The following is a 9,608-nucleotide window of genomic DNA, read 5'->3' as shown; positions in this document are numbered from 1 at the left end:
TGGTATGTGATTGTTCAGTTGTTGTGGGTGATTGCTGAAGGATTGCTGTATGGTTGGAAGGTCGTTGCTATGTTGTTCGGTTGTAGGTGAATTTTAAATCGTTGCTACGTGATTTTTGGCTTGTTGCGAGTCATTGATATGTGGTTGTTAGGTTGTTGTGGGTGATTGCTAAAGGATTGCTGTATGGTCGTAAAGTTGTTGCAATGTTGTTAGGTTGTAGGGGATTGCTTACATGTTGCTTTGGGGTTGTTAGATTGTTGTGGGTCATTGGTATGTGGTTGTTTAGTTGTTGTGGGTGATTGCTGAAGGATTGCTGTATGGTTGGAAGGTTGTTGCTATATTGTTCGGGTGTAGTTGATTGCTAAATCATTGCTATGTGATTGTTGGGTTGTTGCGAGTCATTGATATGTGGTTGTTAGGTTGTTGTGGGTGATTGCTGAAGGATTGCTGTATGGTCGTAAAGTTGTTGCAATGTTGTTAGGTTGTAGGGGATTGCTTATATGTTGCTTTGGGGTTGTTAGATTGTTGAGTCATTGGTATGTGGTTGTTCAGTTGTTGTGGGTGATTGCTGAAGGTTTGCTGTATAGTTGTAAGGTTGTTGCTATGTTGTTCGGTTGTAGGTGAATTTTAAATCATTGCTATGTGATTGTTGGGTTGTTGCGAGTCATTGATATGTGGTTATTTGGTTGTTGTGGGTGATTGCTAAAGGATTGCTGTATGGTCGTAAAGTTGTTGCAATGTTGTTTGGTTGTAGGGGATTGCTTACATGTTGCTTTGGGGTTGTTATATTGTTGTGAGTCATTGGTATGTGGTTGTTTAGTTGTTGTGGGTGATTGCTGAAGGATTGCTGTATGGTTGGAAGGTCGTCGCTATGTTGTTCGGTTGTAGGTGAATTTTAAATCATTGCTACGTGATTGTTGGCTTGTTGGCTTGTTGCGAGTCATTGATATGAGGTTGTTAGGTTGTTGTGGGTGATTGCTGAAGGATTGCTGTATGGTCGTAAAGTTGTTGCAATGTTGTTAGGTTGTAGGGGATTGCTTACATGTTGTTTTGGGGTTGTTAGATTGTTGTGAGTCATTGGTATGTGGTTGTTTAATTGTTGTGGGTGATTGCTGAAGGATTGCTGTATGGTTGGAAGGTTGTTGCTATATTGTTCGGGTGTAGTTGATTGCTAAATCATTGCTACGTGATTGTTGGCTTGTTGCGAGTCATTGATATGTGGTTGTAAGGTTGTTGTGTGTGATTGCTGAAGGATTGCTGTATGGTCGTAAAGTTGTTGCAATGTTGTTAGGTTGTAGGGGATTGCTTAGATGTTGTTTTGGGGTTGTTAGATTGTTGTGAGTCATTGGTATGTGGTTGTTTAGTTGTTTTGGGTGATCGCTGAAGGATTGCTGTATGGTCGTAAAGTTGTTGCAATGTTGTTAGGTTGTAGGGGATTGCTTACATGTTGCTTTGGGGTTGTTATATTGTTGTGATGCATTGGTATGTGGTTGTTCAGTTGTTGTGGGTGATTGCTGAAGGATTGCTGTATGGTTGGAAGGTCGTCGCTATGTTGTTCGGTTGTAGGTAAATTTTAAATCATTGCTACGTGATTGTTGGGTTGTTGCGAGTCATTGATATGTGGTTGTTAGATTGATGTGTGTGATTGCTGAAGGATTGCTGTATGGTCATAAAGTTGTTGCAATGTTGTTTGGTTGTAGGGGATTGCTTACATGTTGTTTTGGGGTTGTTAGATTGTTGTCATTGCTTTCTTGTTAAGTTGTAGGATATTGCTGATGCATTGCTATCTGGTTGTAAGTAAGATTGTTGCTATGGTAAGTTGTTGTTGGTGATTGCTGAAGTTTGGTTATGGTTGTTAGGTTGTTACTATCTTGTCAGTTGTTGTAGGTGATTGTTAAAATACAGATTCACTCACTCATCAACACTCATCCAATCACAACACCTTAACAACTACGTAGTAATATGTTAGAAAACTCCCACAACAACACCGTAACCACATAGCAACAAACTAATAACTTGGAAGACCATAACAACTGCTATAGCATTGGTTGTTAGGTTGTTGTGTGCCATTGATACGTGGTTGTTAAGTTGTTGTGGGTCATTACTAAAGCGTTGCCATGTGATTGCTATGTTGTTCGGTTGTAGGTGATTACAAATGCATCGCTATATGATTGTTAGCCTGTTGTGGGTCAGTGCTATGTTGTTATGTTGTAGGATATTGCTGATGCATTGCTGTGTGATTGTAAGGTTGTTGCTATGTTAATTTGCTCTTGGTGATTACAGAAGCATGTTATGTGGTTATTCGGTTGTTACCATGTTGTCAGTTGTAGGTGATTGTTAAAATACAGATTCATTCACTCATAAACACTCGTCCAACCATAACACCTTGACAACTACATAGCAATATGTTAGAAAACTCCCACAACAACACCTTAATCACATTGCAACGAGCTAACAACTCGGAACACCATAGCAACTGCTATAGCATTGTTTTTTGTGGATCATTGATGCGTGGTTGTTAAGTTGTTGTGGGTGATTGCTGAAGCGTTGCTATGTGGTTGTAACGTTGTTCCTATGTTGTTTGGTTGTAGGTGACTGCTAAAGTGGTGCTACATGATTGTTGTTAAGTTGTTGTGGGTGATTGTTGGAGGATTGCTGTATGGTCGTAAAGTTGTTGCTATGTTGTTATGTTGTTAGGTTGCTGTGGGTGACTGTTAAATCATTGCATTGTGGTTTTTGGGTTGTTGCTATGTTGTTGTTTTTGTTAGGTTGTTGTGGGTGACTGTTAAAACATTGCTTTGTTTTTTTTAGGTTGTTGCTATGTTGTTGTTGTTAGGCTGTTGTTGTGGGTGATTGTTAAAGCATTGCTTTTTGGTTTTTAGGTTGTTGCTATGCTGTTGTTGTTGTTTTTGTTAGGTTGTTGTGGGTGACTGTTAAAGCATTGTTTTGTGGTTTTTAGGTTGTTGCTATGTTGTTGTTAGGCTGTTGTTGTGGGTGATTGTTAAAGCATTGCTTTGTGGTTTTTAGGTTGTTGCTATGTTGTTTTTGTTAGGTTGTTGTTGGTGACTGTTAAAACATTGCATTGTTTTTTTAGGTTGTTGCTATGTTGTTGTTGTTAGGTTGTTGTGGGTGATTGTTAAAGCATTGCTTTGTGGTTTTTAGGTTGTTGCTATGTTGTTGTTTTTGTTAGGTTGTTGTGGGTGACTGTTAAAACATTGCTTTGTTTTTTAGGTTGTTGCTATGTTGTTGTTGTTAGGTTGTTGTTGTGGGTGATTGTTAAAGCATTGCTTTGTGGTTTTTAAGTTGTTGCTATGTTGTTGTTGTTGTTGTTAGGTTGTTGTGGGTGATTGTTAAAGCATTGCTTTGTGGTTTTTAGGTTGTTGCTATGTTGTTGTTGTTTTTGTTAGGTTGTTGTGGGTGACTGTTAAAACATTGCTTTGTTTTTTTAGGTTGTTGCTATGTTGTTGTTGTTAGGTTGTTGTGGGTGATTATTAAAGCATTTCTTTGTGGTTTTTAGGTTGTTGCTATGTTGGTGTTGTTTTTGTTAGGTTGTTGTGGGTGACTGTTAAAGCATTGTTTTGTGGTTTTTAGGTTGCTGCTATGTTGTTGTTGTGGGTGACCGTTAAAGCGTTTTTAGGTTGTTGCTATGTTTTTAAGTTGTTGTGGGTGATTGTTAAAGCATTGTTATGTTATTTTTAGGTTGTTGCTATGTTTTTAGGTTGTTGTGGGTGATTGTTAAAGCATTGTTAGGTTGTTTTTAAGTTGTTACTATGTTGTTGTTAGGTTGTTGCAGGTGACTATTAAAGCAGTGTTATATGAATTTTAGGCTTTTGCAATGTTGTTGTTGTTAGGTTGTTGTGGGTGATTATTAAAGCATTATTATGTGGTTTTTAGGCAGTTGTTAGGGTTGTTGTTGTGTTGATTTTAGGATGTTGTTGTCGATGATTGAACAACATGCTAACAACCATATATTGTAGCATTCGCCATAGCAAAGTTTTTTTAATCACCCCAAAATGGAAATGGCACAAAAAAGCTAAAAACGAAACAAACTTTTTCGGCATAAACGCATGCTTATAATGGTCACTGTGATGTATAACATCAACATGCTCTCTAAAAAAACCTGTTAAAGTATAGTTTAGTGGCTATTTTACAATTTAACAGCTTCTGTTTGTGATGTACCATCCCAACCTGTACACACCCATGAAATATGTACACGCTGTAATATATTGCCTTTAAATATTTAATCCATTTTCTTATTTGCATTTCACAATATCTCCGTCAGTTCCTCCACAGCTGATCCTGCTTCTGGGAGTCTCTAAATCCTAGAGGAGAGAGAGAGAGAGAGAGAGAGAGAGAAAGAGGAGGATCTGGAGCGCTCACTACCTAGACAGCATTGTGAAGGCAAAAAGACAGCACAGGTTAACTAAGATGGAAGCGATTCCTCGAAGGCGGCCTGTTATCAGGTGGCTGCTCCACTTTTTTCTTCCTCCTTTCTTCCTGAAGTAGAGTCTGCTCTGTTTACAGCATCGCAGACGTCTAAAGCTCTCCGCACAGCTCACACGCAGCCATAAAACCGCTTAGAGAGAGAAAGAGAGCGAAGAAGCAGGAGGGATGGAGCACTTCAGGGATAGAAGTGACACATATGGGCCGAGGATAAATCTTACAGGAGGAGAGAGTAGCAAGATGGAGACAACTAGAAAGAGAGTGTGCATGGAAGATACCAGTGATTCATTTTAGTTGCTGTATTTATTAGCCAAGCATTAATTTTAGGAGCAGTTACAGATGCTATGCAGGTTGAGAATGAGGTTGTTTTGCTTTGTAACTTGGATTTTTGTAGTGTTGATCATTTTAATTTTATATATAGTATGGTCATTTATACTCACAATGCAGTCTGATTTATACTATATAACAAATGCAAATTTTGTTGACACTACAAAAACATTGTAGTTTTGATCACTGGTTCCCGGTGTTTTGTCGTTTATATAAAATACTAATTATTAAGAAAAAAAAAATTGCAATATATTCAATAAAAAAAAAAAAAAAAAAAAAAAATATATATATATATATATATATATATATATATATATATATATATATATATATATATATATATATACACACACAAACACACACACTCACACACATATATATATATATATATATATATATATATATATATATATATATATATATATATATATATATATGTGTATATATATATGTGTGTGTGTGTGTGTGTATACAACAGTTCTGTCTGGTAATCAACTCTGATTGGCTGATAGCTGCGATATTCCCGTAATAACAGCACTGATACAGCCTCCTCACCCTTGTGTATTACTCCGCCCACATAGAGTGACAGCAGATCAATAAACACACTACAGTTTGACATATTGCAGCTTTTGGGCAACATAATGTACTTTTGAAGCTCGTTCAGGCAAGAATGTAGTTGTTTAGATTGCAACTATGCAGTTTATTTATAAGGATAGTGGCTTCTTTAAATATTTATAATTTTGGAGATTCACCGCATTGGTAACCTTCAGCCTGTTATACTGAGCAGAGCAAAGACGGTTGACATTCCGCCACAAGATGGCGACAGAAACCACATAATAAGCCCTTAGGGGAGAAAAACTCAGTGTAAATTTCAAACCACAGCTGATCAAATCATTCTAAAACAGGTAAGTGACTAAGTCGAACTCTCTCTTTTGTATGTTGTAGTGCTGTATTTATACCATAGTAATCTGGTAGTGTTTGCTTTGGCTTTTTCGAAGGGTAATTATTGTGAAATCATATTGCAACAGAGAAATACTGGGAAATCTCTGTAGACTGATGGCATTTCATGCCGTTCAGCCTCATAATCTTAAAATGTGTGCAAAATCACCTGTTTTTTCATCGCTTAGACATTACGCTAAAGAATCATTCAAATACTAGCTCTAAAGTGACGTGTGTGAATTAGCAATGGTTTCTGCTGTTCTGACGTCAGCTGCAGATGTGAATGAGTAACAGAAGTAGGATTTTTGATACGTGTTTTATTTTCTTTTTTAATACACACGATTATGTTATAATAATAGACGCCTCCCACCAGTGCCAATATAAAGCCATATCGCACTGCTACGAGTGTGATATTGCTCATATATATATATATTCATCCAATAAAATATAACATTCCTTAAAGATTCATTATTTTCAATATTTCATATTTCAATATTTCATATAATAAAATTTTAATAGTTCATATAACTGGAATTTAATTTAGATTTTTATTTATCAAATCAATAATTCCTGCAATCTTTATTTAACTGCTTTTCTCCTATTCATGATATTTTTTATAAGATAAAATATATTTATATACATTTAAAAATACAATTTCATATGATAGAAATATATAAATTGTAATTTTATTACACAATTTTTTTGTCTTTATTTAGCATAATTTTTCATATAGGGCTGCACAATATTGGAACAAACTGACATTGCAATATTTTATTTTTATATATATATTAGCGATTATAATTGTGATTTCACATTTTTACATTTTGTTTTTGTTGATTGAGATTATTTTTTAGGATCGTGAATCTGCATAAAATTAACAAAAGTATAAAAATACATATATAAAATAAAAACAAAAAATGAAGCTACAAATGAAAACAGTAGAACAAAGATAAAAATCAAATACAAATTGCTTTATGGTTACCAGTATTAAGACACAGAAATTCCACAATCAAGTGTAAAATAACACAGTGTAGTCTACGTTGTGTAAATAATTATATGCAATTAATCGTTGAATTTATTGTGTTCAGATGGATTCCTGCGATGTGACTATTGCAGATTTGCACATTATGATATCGATGCTAAAACTATATATTGTGCAGCCATTATATACTATATATACAGTTTGTATTACAATTATTCATCTCCTGTTTTTTTTTTTTTTTTTTCAAATATTTGCCAAATGATGTTTAACAGAGCAAGGAATTTTTCACAGTATCTCCTATATATTTTTTTCTTCTGGAGAAAGTCTTATGTGTTTTATTTTGGCTAGAATAAAAGCAGTTTTTCATTTTTTAAAACCTTTTTAAGGTCAAAATTATTAGCCCCTTTAACCTTTGTGTGTGTTTGATTGTTTACAGAACAAACCATCGTTATACAATGACTTGCCTATTTACCCTAATTAGCCTAGTTAAGCCTTTAAATGTCACTTTAAGATGAACTAGTATCTTGAAAAGTATCTAGTGAAATATTATTTACTGTCATCATGACAAAGATAAAATAAATCACTTATTAGAAATGAGTTATTAAAACTATTATGTTTGGAAATGTGTTGAAAGTATCTCTCAGTTAAACAGAAATTGGGGGATAAATAGGTTATAGGCTTTAAATTTAGTTAAATGTAGCCCTCAGTAAAGTAGCATCGCAACAGGCAATTTTACAGCAACAAGCAGCACTCGCACTTTCTTCAGAAACATATAAATCTAGTTTAAGCAGGATCCTTTTACAGTACATGTCGGTGGGAGGATGGCGAGAACAGATGGATGAACGGACGGATGGATGGAGCGGCGGAGAGCGAGTGACAGGGGTCTAATAGAGGTCTGTCAGCGTGGGCAATCCATCCAACTAACATACAGATCACTGTTAATGTGAAATCAGCCAATCAGAGAACAGCCAGCCTTTACATCGGCCAATCACAGCCGCCGCTGCCTGCAACAGCGTAGCAGTCGGTTATAAAATATGCACTGTATGAAATATAAATGTAGCTGATGGAATAGGGGAGAAGTATAAATGTTTTGACTAGTGTGTCAGCAATACTGCTGTAATGTACAGTTAAAGGTGCAGTGTGTCTTTTTTTTGGACTTAAAATACAGATGAATGTGCTGAAAAAGCCTCAAGGGAGCCAGTGATTTGTCGGCTTTCTGAAGAGTATGAATGAAGACCTGTAGCAAGAAATCAAGACAACCCTTATCTTTGTAAATTATATTGTTTGGGAAGTTTTTTAGGCGGCAGTGAGTAGCACTGTCGCCTCACAGCAAGAAGGATGCTGGTTCGGGGCAGTTGGCATGTCTGTGTGGAGTTTGCATGTTCTCCCCGTGTTGGCATGAGTTTCTTTCGGGTGCTGCAGTTTCCCCCACAGTCCAAACGCATGCGCTATAGGTGAATATAACTAAACTGGCCGTAGTGTATGAGTGTGTGAATGAGTGTGTATGGATGTTTCCCAGTACTGGGTTGCAGCTGGAAGGGCATCAAGGTTGTTAATTGATGGAAGATTGTATTTTTAGAGGTTGATCGCACTGAACTCGCTTTTCCGTTTTAATTAAGTCGCTAGCCAACAACTGAATCAGCTGGGTATTGTGCGAGAGCATTGCTATTGATATTGGTATAGCTGAAATATTTAATAATATCGTGAAATTCAAGATTTGTGAGTCATACACAGGCATTCTCAAGTCACACAGACACCCCCCCCCCAATCTGAACACTTATAATGATCGCCACAACACCCCCCCCACCACCACCACCTCACATATTCATCGCATATTACCTCCAACGCACCCCCACCCTCACTTACTCGTTCCCCCTGAAGGTCATTGGTTCACTACTTTTCAACACTGTTCACCTAATGCAAACACAGATACTCTGAATTTGAAGCATTTTAAAGTCACGTCGGTCCTTGTATGTCAGCTCACAGATAGACCAGCTGATCTATGCGGCTTTGAAACGCTGAAGAATGGTGAACCGATGACCTTCACAGCCAATCACAGCCATTTCTGTTGAGCATGTGAACACAATGGCCAATCAGCAGCATTTAAGTATGCACTCGACAGTGCTCAAATGATAGTGGGAAATGGACGTTTTTTTAAATGTCAGTACTGATTAATACTTTTGACAACACTGATCTGTACCGGCTCTGCTACTCGACCCTCCAGCGTATTCATGTTGCTGACTTAGTGTTGTTGTGCTGGATGTTTTTCTCCTGTATAAACTACTTGGATATGAAGCACATCAAAGAAGGCAGAGCTCCATAACACGGCCACTCATTGCGCAGTCGTCACAAACCAATGGTACTCATACTTGTATATGTTTAGGACCAAAATGAACACCCAATGAACATTTAAAATCTTTCGAACCGCAGAAACGGACTCAAAAAGAACTTTGTTTTGGCAATATTCTGTTTGAGATTACGTCATTTCAGCTCATTTTTCAATTTATTTTTAAGTATTTCGGAGCCTTAACTGTTTAGAAACGTTTTATAAATGAAATAACGATAAAAAACTGGACAACACATATTTTAAGTTGCTTTAACTTAAAATTTAGCTAAAACCTGATAAGTTTATTATATTAAGTTGTACAAAGCTTAAATCAGTCAAACTGACTAAAAATATTCAATTTAGATAACTAGAAAATTTAATTTAATTACATAAAAATTTCAACTAAAACAGTTAAGGCAGCAAATTTTTTTTACAGTGTAACGAATCCCCGTTTTCTGAAATCACATGATCTTGGCAATTTCATATGCACTCTGAAACAACTGATTTGAAACTAAAGATTCGTAAAGAATTTTGGCAAAACAGATCACCGGGTCTGTTGGGAGCACTTTTAGCTTAGCTTTGCATAAATAA

General features: G+C 36.3%; 1 protein-coding gene and 1 long non-coding RNA gene across 38 annotated transcripts in view; both read left to right on the top strand.

Moving 5' to 3' along the window:
• The window catches only part of syt7a (synaptotagmin VIIa), a 214,020-nt gene that overhangs the window by 35,260 nt on the left and 169,152 nt on the right, over positions 1–9,608 (top strand). The window lies entirely within an intron of this gene.
• LOC147837643 (uncharacterized) lies at positions 923–5,052 on the top strand. Its single transcript, XR_015526137.1, has 2 exons — positions 923–1,363; positions 1,499–5,052. It is a non-coding gene; the product is annotated as an uncharacterized LOC147837643 (long non-coding RNA).

The sequence above is a fragment of the Danio rerio genome, chromosome 25 (genome assembly GCF_052040795.2).
Source record: "Danio rerio strain M-AB ecotype USA chromosome 25, GRCz13ab, whole genome shotgun sequence".
Taxonomy (NCBI): domain Eukaryota; kingdom Metazoa; phylum Chordata; class Actinopteri; order Cypriniformes; family Danionidae; genus Danio; species Danio rerio.
This window is presented reverse-complemented; position numbering and strand designations above follow the sequence as displayed.